Here is a 12,150-nt window from a genome sequence, read left to right as displayed (position 1 = left end):
GCCGCCGCCGCCGCCGCCGTCACCTCCTCCTCCCAGAGCGCCAGCTCCCCTGGGGGGCCGCCCGGCTGGCTCGCGCCCTCCTTCGCTCTTTTAAGAATGACTATGATTTTTTAACGAACTTTGTTGGCAGTCAGGGCTCAGAACAAGCGGTTCAGCAACACCTCCGCTGGCGACGATGGGGCGCCGGAGCCTCGACTCCCCTCATCTGTGGACCCGCCGCCCTGCGGAGCATGCGCCAGGCCTGGTCTGCGCATGCTCCGCGGGAACCCGCTCCCCCGCCCCGCTCCACCCCTGTTCTGGCTGGTCGCGGAGAGGGTTATTTCTCTGCGTTCCCAGTGCCTTCGGGGGAACGCGGGTGTGCAGTGGGGAGACCGGAGTCCAGCAGGAGGTTCCTAGATCGTGGGGTCTAGAAAAAAGCAATTGACCCGAGAAGGTCCGCATAATTTTGCCTACACATTGCTCGGACTTCCAGAATACTCAAAGGACTTGTTCTGCCTAGGACACACACCTTATTTTCTTGACCGGATGGAATCCAAGTGGCGGAGTTAGCAAAAAAGTCGAGCAAAGTCGAAAATATACTCACGGGAAAATGTACTCACGGTTCACATGTTTGAGGCTGGACAAAGTAGAAGTCTGAGATGGTTAATAATGCACAGAACCAAACCAAAGGTTCCCTCCGAAGGCAATCTAAACTTTGCTTCAGTTGTTTTTATATTCCAAGATAGACTAGGAAAAAATAAAAGAAAATACCAGTGTTGGCAAGAATATGGACTAAATGAAATCTTATTTCCTGCTACTGGAATGTAAACTGGAACAACTCAAAAAAACAATCTGGCACTGTCTGCTAAAGCAGCATACCTTGTGACCCAGCAGTTCCACATCAGCTCATACAGCCAGGAGAAATACGTGCTTATGGTGCACTAACAAACAGGTATCAGAATGTTCACAGCTGTGTTTGTTTTAATAGCTCCCAAGTGGAAATAACCCAAAAGACCATCAACAATAGAATAAATTAATGTTCACAGCGTCTATATGATGGCATACTACGCAAGTGAGAGTGATCTGCAACTACAGGTAACAACATAGATGAACTGCAGAAAAGTAATGTTGAGCGTAAAAAGTTAGACACAAAAGTGCACACTAAGTTCACTTCTATAAGCAAAAAAAAAAAAAAAAGGAAAAATAGTCTGCTAGAAGTTAGGATAATTGTTACCTTGACAGAGAGGGGATAGTAATTGGGAGAGGGGCTTCCGAGATGCTAGTAAGATTTTCTGTTGATCTTGGCAATGATTACACATGTGTCTATTTATGAAGTTTCACCAAACTACACTATTATGCACCTTTTTCTGTATGTGAATTACAGTTCATGTGCAATAATCATTTAAAGTTCTTAATTAAAAAATTAGAAATTATTTTCCCTGTAACTGCAATGTAATTTGTAAATGTAAACATAGTGCTTATTCATAAGAAATTTAATGTCAAGTAGCCAATGGAGTTATGTCTCAGATTTGGTTGGTAGGGTCTCTTAATAATGCTTTGACCTCCCCTTTAAAAGGAAAAAAAGAAAAGAAAAGAAATGAGCACAACTTGGATAGTTCTCTAAAGACGATATAGAAATGGTTAATAAGTACATGAAAACAGGCTCAATATTACTAATGATTAGAGAAATTTCAAAGACAAATTGCTTTAGAAATTTTATACATTTTTCAAAGACCAGCTTTGATGTTTTTAGGAGGCTTTGGAATTGATTAATAGATAGATAGATAGATAGATAGATAGATAGGTAGATGATAGATAGATAGATAGATAGATAGATAGATAGATAGATAGATAAATGATAGAAAGATAAACAAGCTTTAAGGCACTGACCCTTGGAATGGACCCAAAATTACTTAGTACTTTGAATGGTTTGTAGTAGAGGTAGATTTAGAAGTCCCTTAACTTCCTGCTACTCTACAGTAAACATACATGGAAGAATTTTATAGAAACAAATACATAGCTGCTATGCCTGTTCTGGCCATCACTTTCCCACTGACCTTTAGAGGTTTTCAAGATGGCTTTTCAGCTGTGCAGAGCATGCTGGTGGTAAGCTGAGCTCTAGTTGAATCATAAGGTGGGAATGAGCAGAGTACAGAAGGCATACTGTTTACAAATGAGGAGACTTAAGCTCTGAGGTAGAGATCTGAGACTGGCGCAATTCCCTGTAGTGTCGACCTTTAACAAATAGACAGCCAGATATGTCTCTAGTAAAATGGGTTTAGTCGGGAACAACAAAGAATTGCAATTCGGGACACGTTGAATGATATATCTCCTGTAAGGGAAATTGGGAAGTGTTTATTTTTTTGGTTGGTTGGTTGGTTTGCTTGTTTTGTTTTTGTTTTTGCCTTTTAGAGTTGAAAATCCAGAGTCTCTATCACAGAAAAGGAATTCAAAGTCTCTGGCCACTACTGATTTTGCTGATTGGTTAGGTATTTTATAGGTAATGAGCTGTTTTCCTTGTTTTTTTGTTTTTTGTTTTTTTTCCCCCAGAAAGTGGTCTTGCTATATAAACAAAACATCAGTGTTTTGGCAGCATTCAGATTTGTACACCTATCTTCAGGTTGGGTGGCCATGCCAGGATTTGTCATAAGTTAAGATCAATAAACTGAATTTAGTTGCTAATTTTATTCCCCTTTTATAGACTATGAAATGCTATTTATGAAGGGCCCAAATATAATCTTTCTGCACAAGACTCTTGGTTTGTTTTTTTAGTGAGGGTGTAATATGATTTGTAAAAATGTACATAAATCCAATTTCTAAAACAACTGTAACAGATAAATTAAGTTCTTCCCTCCATTCAGAAAATTTGTATTGACCACCAACCTGGTAGCATTGGTGCTCAAAATTGTGTATTAGTTAGCTATTACAGCACAACACCACAATTTCAGTAGCATATAACAATAAGCACATATTTTTCACTCATGTGTCTCATATATCTTACTTATATATGAACCGTCTGCAGTTGGGTTGATCTAGGCTGGGCATGGCTGAACATATCCATAGCTGAAGGTTGCATCCACACATCTGTTATCCTTCTTGAACTAAAGGGCTACTCAGGCCATATTCTTTTAAAGGAAATGGGAGAAGCAGAAGAGGACTCAAGCACATTTCATGCCTTTTCTTACTTTATTTCACAACTTCACATTGGCCAAAGGAAGTCATATGGCTATGGCCATAGTCAAAGGGTGGAGAAACACATTCTGTCCACTATTAGGCTATGTCAAAAATATAAAAGTATAATGCTGCTTCGGGAGGAGTGAAGAATTGAGTAAAATACTTGAAACTCTGATAACTCAGAGGAAAATAAAAATTTTAATCTAAAGTGAGTCTCTTGTAGGCAGTGTATGTAGGGGTCTTGTTTTCTAATCCATTCAGCCACTCTATTTTTTGGTTGGAGCACTTAATTCTTTTCCATTTGAGGTATTTGTTGGTAGGTATGTAGTTATTACCATTCCTGTGTTTTCATCACATTGAATTTTTTGTGCCAAGCCCTTCTGTCCTGCATAGTTTCTTTTGAGAAATCAGCTGTTAGGTAACTAATTGCTTTTCTCTTGCTGCTTTTAAGATTCTCTCTTTGTATTTAAATTTTGCCATTTTAATTACAGTGTGTCTTGGTGTAGGCCTCTTTGGGTTCCTATTTCTTGGGACTCTCTGAGCTTCCTTGTATGTCTATTTCCTTCACCAGGTTAGGGAAGTTTTCCATCATTATTTCTTCAAATAGCTCTTCAACATCTTGTTTTCCCTCAGGTACCCCTATGACACAGATATTTTTACCTTTAATAGTGTCCCATAGGCTCCTTAAATTATTATTATAGTCTTGGCTTCTTTTTTCTTGCCATTCTGATTGTGTGTCTTTGACTTTCCCGTCCTCTAGATAGGGCATTTGATTCTCTTCTTTATTCACTTTGTTTATTCCTTCGTTTATTCCATTTAATATACTTCTCATCTCAGATAATGTGTTCTTCATTTCAGACTGGTTCCATTTTATAATTTCCATTTCCATTTTTTATGTTTTTTTTTCTTTGTCGAAGTTCTCATTGAATTTATCTATACTTCCCTAAAGTTTATTGAGCATCTTTATAACCAGTGTTTTGAACTCTGCATCTGTTAAATTACTTGACAGATGTCCATTATTCCTGGATATCTGTTCCGTTCTCTTATATGGTTTCTACTTCTTTGTCTTTCCATTTTGGCTGCCTTTCTGTGTCTGTTTCTGTGTACTAAGCAAAGCTCTTAAGTCTCCCGGTCTTATTAGTGTGGCTTTGTGAAGTAGGTGTCCAGTCCTGAGAGGGGTTCTGCTGCAGGCCAAGTTTAGCCCCAGCCTGTGCCCCTCCGGGACTACCTGTTTAGATTCAGCAAGCAATCCACAGAGGCTGTGCCTATAGTTGCCTCAAAAGGCCATGCCAGAAACCAAGGCCAGCTGCCACCAGTGCGAGTCGCTGCTCAGCAAGGAGCACCTGACTCGCTGAGGATATACCTGAATGTGGCTTGGATGGGGCCATGAGCTGGGGGAGGTGGAGTTTCAGGGAATCCTCTGCGTGGAGTGACCTCTGTTATCCAGTTTGATGATGTCTCAGCTATGGCAGCGCTGAGTCCGCACACTGGGAGTGGGGAGGGCTCAACAGAGGGGAGACAATGGATATCTCTGGCACTTCTATATGGAGCAAGCCTTGCCTCCAGCTCTCACTCTGACAACTTAGTGCCTTCCTGTAGGTGTCTGGTGCTCCCAGAGCAGCCAGCTCGTTGCTGGTGCTCAGACTGAACAGGTCGGTCATCGGGAAAGCCCGCTTGCGGACATGACCCCTTTAAGAGGAGTCTGCAACTGCCTCAGCCTCTGTCCCACTCAGCTGCTCTGGACCAGGCAGCCTCACATCTTCACTCCTTCCTACCTTCTCATGTTACAGGTTGATTAATTATTTCTTTCCCTAGTTGTAGTGCTTCTGTTCCTGTAGATCTCAGGCTATTCTCCCTCCTTGTTCCTGTCACAACTTTGATTTGGTCGCAAGAGGGATGAACAGAACCTCTATCATCTACGCCATTTTTTTCTCTCCTATAAAATGAAATTTGTAATGCTTTCTAATCAGACATCAGAATACTTTTCCAGTTCTTCAAAGTTGTTTCACCCTCGATCTTAGTGTCCTCATGTAAAATATGGAGTTATCCACCTTACAGGTCACTCAAAAAAAATGTACCAAATACTATGCTAGGCACTGGATATTTAGTGATGGACAAAAATGACATGACTTGTGCTCTCTTGAAGCTTATAGTCTGGTAAGGAATATGTATACATAAAAATGCATATGTATACATATTCATAATTATATAAACTGAAATAACCATTATAATGTAAGTATAATTTAAATTGGAGAGCCAAAGAGGTTTTTCTGACAAAGTGACATTTAATCTGCTACTTGAAGGATAAATGAGTTAGCTGGGTAAAGTATGGGCAGAAAAAATTTTTAAGTAGCAGGAGCAACAAGTATGATGGGCCCGAGGCAGGAAATAATTTGGCGGGTTTGAAGAACTGAAAGAGAGCTAGTGTGTAGGAGTGAGGTGGAAAGTGGTATTAAAATAAAGTAATGAGGGAGGTGATGGCGCGATTATGAAGACCTCGTAGGTCATGTAAGCAATTTGGTTTATATCTCAAGTATATTGGGAAAGGTTTTGAAGGATTTTTAGTATGGGGATAAGGAGATCCACTTAAAAGATCCTTCTGGCTGCTGTCTAAGAAAAGTATATAGAGGAAAATGGGAGACCAGTGGAAGGCTGGTCCAGATGAGATGATGAAGGCTTAACTGAGGTGGTCACAGGAGTAGAATCTATTAGACCTGGCTATGGAGCAGAAACAAGAGAGAATGTCAAGGACTCACAGCTTCTTGAATGAGCAGCTGAGATTCTAGCATCCAAGCTGATGTGTGGATTTTTTTCCCCCCACACCACCAATTTTCAGACACCAGCTGGATGTCCTGTGATTCAACTCAACTCTAACACTATCTACCTGGAAAGAGCATCAGATTTTACTGATTAAGGGTTCAGTCCCATAAGTCTGCCCCACTTCACTCTCCAATTCAGATGCCAATTGCAAATCTAGGTGATCGATCACCTGTGCTTCTGACAGACCACTGACTATAGATGGGAAGTTCCCAGGACCCAATCCTAGGGTTTGATTAATTTGCTAAGTGGCTCACAGAACTCAGAGAAATATTTTACTTACTAGATTACAAGTTTATAATAAAAGAATATAACTCAGGAACAACCAAATGGAATAGATGCATAGGGAGGGCAAGGGGAGAGGACTCAGACCTTCTCTGCCCGCTCAGGGCAGGCCACCCTCCCAGAACCTCCATGTGTTCACCAACCAGGAAGCTCTCCTGTCCGGTCCTTTTGGGTTTTTATGGAGGCTTTATTACATAGACATGATTGATTAAATCATTGGTGATTGAACTCAATCTTCAGCCCCTTCACTCCTCCCCAGTTCAGGGGCTAGGACTGAAAGTTCCAACTCTTTAATCACATGGTTGGTTCCTTGGCAACCAACTTCCATCCTTAGGTGATTTAGAGACTTTCCAAAAGTCACCTCATTAACATAACAAAAACATCATTACAGCTTTCATCACTTAGGAAGTTCCAAGGATTTTTGGAGCTCTGTTTCATGAAGGAACAGGGAACAAAGACAAAATATGTATTTCTTAACATAAATTACAATTTCACACCCCTTTGCTGATACAGTCACTATGGAACATATTATAACCCCTAGCCAGTGTGAGTCAGGGTATAGTCAATTCATTCTAGATTCCTTTTTGGGTTGTCACAGATTGTTCTCGTTTCATGGGGCTAGTTGGTATCATCATATACACTTCTGGATTAAGGGCACTTATCAGTAAAGAAATTCTTAGAACAGAATGATCTTTCTATTTTTTTCCTTCACTGCTCAAGTCTTTCTCATATACTTTTGTTGAAATAGTTGTATTGTACTGAGAGATCTCTATGAAAGGGCTGGACTATTTGGGCAACTCTGATTTTTAAGGACATCATTGATGGTACATAAGAGTGCATCTGTGTGACATTCTTCCTAGTACATCTATTAGAACACTTGTTTATACATCACTCCAAAGTTCTAGCATTTAATACATTTTCAAAAACTTATTTGCCATCATCATTTTGTGATCCACTCCTTAATTTAAATTCTTCTCAGTGCTGTCACAAAATAAGTAGGAGAATATATGATGAATCCCATTTTTAGATGCAGATTAAGTAGATAAAGTTCACATGCCCTGCAGGTTGATAGGTATAAGAATCCAATTCTCTTGATGGCCAGTAATGAATCTAAACTCATTCGTTTGTCCATTCCCTGGACTTGCAATTATTAAGTCACATACAGTGATGGGGAAATGTTCTACTTAAGCTAACAATCAAATATATGATGCTCACAACAGAATTTTTTTTCCTCTCAAGTATAATCCTTTTTATGTTAATCAGTAATTGAGATTTCATGCTTGAAGCATTTTAAAATTTGATATGCTATGGGTCAAAAAGAAATGGGTTGGGGGAGGAGGGTTGTAGGAATATATAGCAAATTGATTCAACGATGAGATACACAGGACAATGTTATACTGATACTTTGTGTAGTGTAGGAGGGTCCTGGATAGTAGTAGTACTAGTATTTGAAAGCCACTATGGCAATGGAATGCATGGAAATATTCCCAAATGAACACATCTTCAGAAATGCCAGTGGCATTGCCAATGATATATCTTTTTTTCTATAGTTGTTTTTAAGAGTTTTTCTTCATCTTCAGTCTTCTGTAGTGTCTGAGTATGGATTGTTTTCATTTTACTTACTATATTTGGTGTGCTACTTCAATTATGTCTTCAATTCTGAAAAATTCTCAGCCATTATCTCTTCAAATATTGTCTCTAACTTGTTCTTTCTGTTTTCTTCTTCTGAACACCTTTAAGAGAAGTTGACCCTTTACCTCTATTATATTTTTCATATCTTTATATTTATGGCTTCACTATGTATGATGACTTATCTTCCAGTTGACTGATTTGCTCTGCAACTATTTTTATTCTACAGTTTAAATTTGTTCACTGAGTTTATCATTACAGTGACTACCTTTTAAAAAATTCTCCAGATGTTTACTGTTTTGTTAAAAGCAGTACTCAAATTATTTTGTTCATTATGCTTTTTAAATCTTTCTTGCATTGTTATAATATTTTGAACAGAATTATTTAGTTCCTTTTGGATTGTTCCATTATTATTATTTTATTTTTTAGGTGGGCAACCCTGACCTCACAGGTTGCAAGGACCATGTCAGTTTACAATCCCTTATTTTTTTTTAATTTTTACGCCTACAGCACCTGGTCTTCTTAGGTGGTCTCCCATCCAAGTACTAACCAGGCCTGACCCTGCTTAGCTTCCAAGATCAGACAGGATCAGGCTTGTTCAGGGTAGCATCGCCATAGACTAGGATTGTTCCATTATTTCTAATTCTCTATCTTTGCTTCATTTGAGGACTCTCATCATAGGTCCTTGTGTGATTTGTAATTTTTTTTAACTTTTCTAAAAATTAAGTTTATTGGGGTAACATTGGTTAATACAATTATATAATTTTCAGATGTACATTATAATTTGACATCTGTAGATTCTATTGTGTGTTTACAATGATTTGTAATTTAAGAATGTGAACTCATCTTCACTCTGACTGTGTTTTCTATGGGACTTCCATGTGCTCAGCCCCTGTATAGTAGTTTGATATCTTCTTTTTTGTTTGTTTTTTCCAAAGCCAGGGATGGATCTGGGACCAGAATTTATGTTAAAGTCTCATCTTATAATTCTCACATTAATATAGATAATATAAATTCAGAAACTATACCCACTTAAACATATTTAATCCTTGGGTTTTATTTAGACTATGTACTATATTAAACATTAGACTAGTTTTCATAATTGTAATTTCATACTACAACATGCACCTGGTAAAAACTCCAACTCTATGCAAAATGGAATAAAATAAACAGTAAATGTCTATCAGCTTTATATACCCTTGCTTGATTGCTGCCCTATTCCTAGGGATAACATCTGTTAACAGTGTGTTATGTATTCTTCCGGGTGTTTTTTGTGTATAAATATATATATTATATGTATATAATACTCTGTCAAATACTATACATACCCATATAATGGTAATTCTCTTTATCTTGAAGGATAGCCTCAATTTCATTAAAACGCAGACGAATGGTTCCTTAGGCCAGGGCGGGGCGCAGGGTTGGCTGGTGTAAGGTCTCTAATGTATCTAAACTCACAGAATTTAATGATAGATGTTGAAATTTTGTAAAAAGGTAAAAACAATTTAAAAATTGGAATGTAAAGTTATATTTTCCTTCTTGTATAGCCCTCTAGAATGAACTAGCCTTACTGAAATCTCGATTTTAGCCCAGTGAGATTTATTTCGGACTACTGACCTCTAGAATGGTAAGATAATATATTTTGGTTGTTTTAAAACATTAAATTTGTTGTTATTATTACAGCAACAATAGGAAACCAATAGTTTTCTACAATAATGACTTCTATTGTTATTATTGCTGTAAGAATAAAATTAGTTGCCACTTTCTAATGGTAGTATTTATACCAAATACCTTGCAAACAGTAATTTAATCTTTACAGCTTATTGAAGGGGGGTATTATTATTCCCTCCTTTTTTTTTTTAATAAAGAAGGAAAATGAAAATTAGAGAAATAAAGTAAATTTGTCAAAGTCACATACTAGTTAGTGGTAAAGCCATTTTCTATCACGTTTTAGAGCTAATATATTCATATAGCCTAGACATAAGATCTGTTAATTTCCATTACACTTTACAATCTAGTATTTATTAGTGGATTTGATACTGTTTTACATATGCAGTTATATCTTATGGGGGAATTACTACTGCTGTGAATATTTTCAGTGTGTAAATGTTCTAACATAATATTATCATTGATTTCCTACAGATTTAGTGTATTTGTTTTAAAATTAAATTAAGATAATAGAGACTAATTATTTATTGTTTTCAGTCGGAAGTCTAATTTCTGATCTGAAATTATTGGGAATGAAGTATCCTAATAGATTGATTAGATAATGTTTTTAATGTATTCTTGTTTTATGATTTCATCTTAAAAATTAATTTAAAAATCTGAAGAAAAGCTTTGAAATGGTATTATGTACTTAGTAAGAAAAAAGAAATAAATTAACCACCTTCAAGTATATTGTAAAAGGTTTATTCAAAGGGATTTCTTACCAGCCATTTTTAATTAAAGTAGATGAAAGTTGAAAAACTTAGCTTGGTTATGTTGATTATTAAATGCTAAAATCATCTAATGAAGTAAATTGAGGAATCTCTGTAAATAAAAATATTAAATAAAAAAGTAGATTGTTATTCATGCTGAATGACAACTTGGATGCAAAATTGTCATAAAATTTTTTTATTTTCCCAATTTCTTACAATTTCTTAGAATTCCATTTTTCAAACTTTTAAATGTCAGATTCACTTAAATATGTTTTCATTATTTTTAATTGGTTGAGAGGCATCAAAAGCTGAATGTGCTTTCTTCTTGGTTTTTATATTGTACTGTGTGTAATTCCTCTATAACTAATCATATTCTATCTTTGTGCTATTACTAAATGTCATCTCATCTCCTCTAATTAAAAAATTTTATTCAATATTTTTTACTTCTAAAACGGTAATGAGGTTACTTTTCTCCTCTATTAGATTGTGAGAAATAAAAAATCATACCATCTTGAAATTTTCTATTATGGTGCTTACACAGATTATAAATTACACTGATTAGAGTAGGTTATAAACAAACATTTAAAATGAAAATTTGTGATACTTTATGCTAATAAAAATTAAAGAAGATTTAAAGAAATGGAGAGATATATTAGCTACATGATTGGAACACTCAATATTGTTTTATTGTCAGTTCTCTCCAAATTGATCTATAGAGTCAATGCAATTCTAATCGAAATCTCAGCAGGCATTTTTTGTTGAAAATTTCAAGCTGATCTAAAAGTTATGCAAAGAATCTAAGATAGCCAAAACAATTTTGAAAAAGAACACAGTTGAAGAACCAAGATTCTCTGATTATAAGACTTTCAGTAAAGCTAAATAAACAAGACACATAGGTCATTGAAACAGAATAGAATCCAGAAAAAGACCCGCACAAATATGGTCAATTGATTTTTAGCAAAGACTCCAAAACAATTCAATGGAGAAAAGATAAAAAGTGCTAGAATAACTGGATATCTAAGTTATATATAAAAAAAAAGTCAGAACTTACATCACACTATACTCAAAAAGTAATCTGTGATGGGTTATTAATGTAAATGCAAAAGTTAAAGCTCCAAGACTTCTAGAAGAAAACAGAGGGGAATATCTTCATGACCTTAAGGTAAAGAACTACTTCTTAGGAGCCAAAAAGCACTGATTTAAAAGAAAATATTGGAAATTGGGCATAATAAAAACTTAAAACTTCTACTCATCAAAAGACATGGTTATGGAAATGAATATATAGGACACAGACTGGGAGAAAAATATAATAATCACATCTGATGAAGGACTTATAATACATAAAGAATGCCTAAAACTCATTTATAAAAAACAAACAATCCAAATGGGCAAAATACTTTAATGGACACCTCATTAGAAAAGGCATATGAATGGGCAATAAATGCATGAAAAAATGCTCAATATCAGTCATCAGGGAAATGCAAATTAATACAACAATAAGATACCATCACACATCTCTAGGATGGCTAAAATTAATGACTGACAACACCAAATATTTGCATGGATGCAGGTAACTGAAATTCTTGTTCAACTACTTTGGAAAACTCTAACAATTTTTTTTTTTTAGTAAAATTAAAGAGATATTATCTCTATGACCCAGCAATTCACTTCTAGGTATTTACCCAAGAGAAATAAAATCTTATGTGTATGAGAAGAGTTGTATGAGAATGTTCATAGCAGCTTTATTTGTACTAACACCAAACTGGAAATGATCAAAATTTTCACCAGCAGATGTATAGTTATACAAATTGTTGTATATTCACAAAATGAAATTCTACTCATAATTAAA

The 12,150-nt window shown here is 36.1% G+C and overlaps 1 pseudogene; it reads right to left on the bottom strand.

Moving 5' to 3' along the window:
- Positions 1-8,385: 8,385 nt before the first annotated feature.
- Positions 8,386-8,504, bottom strand: LOC111729387 (annotated as a pseudogene).
- Positions 8,505-12,150: the final 3,646 nt, after the last annotated feature.

Source organism: Pteropus vampyrus, unplaced genomic scaffold (genome assembly GCF_000151845.1).
Source record: "Pteropus vampyrus isolate Shadow unplaced genomic scaffold, Pvam_2.0 Scaffold260, whole genome shotgun sequence".
NCBI classification, from domain to species: domain Eukaryota; kingdom Metazoa; phylum Chordata; class Mammalia; order Chiroptera; family Pteropodidae; genus Pteropus; species Pteropus vampyrus.
The sequence above is the reverse complement of the archived record's forward strand: the minus strand, read 5'-3'. Positions and strand labels throughout refer to the sequence as shown.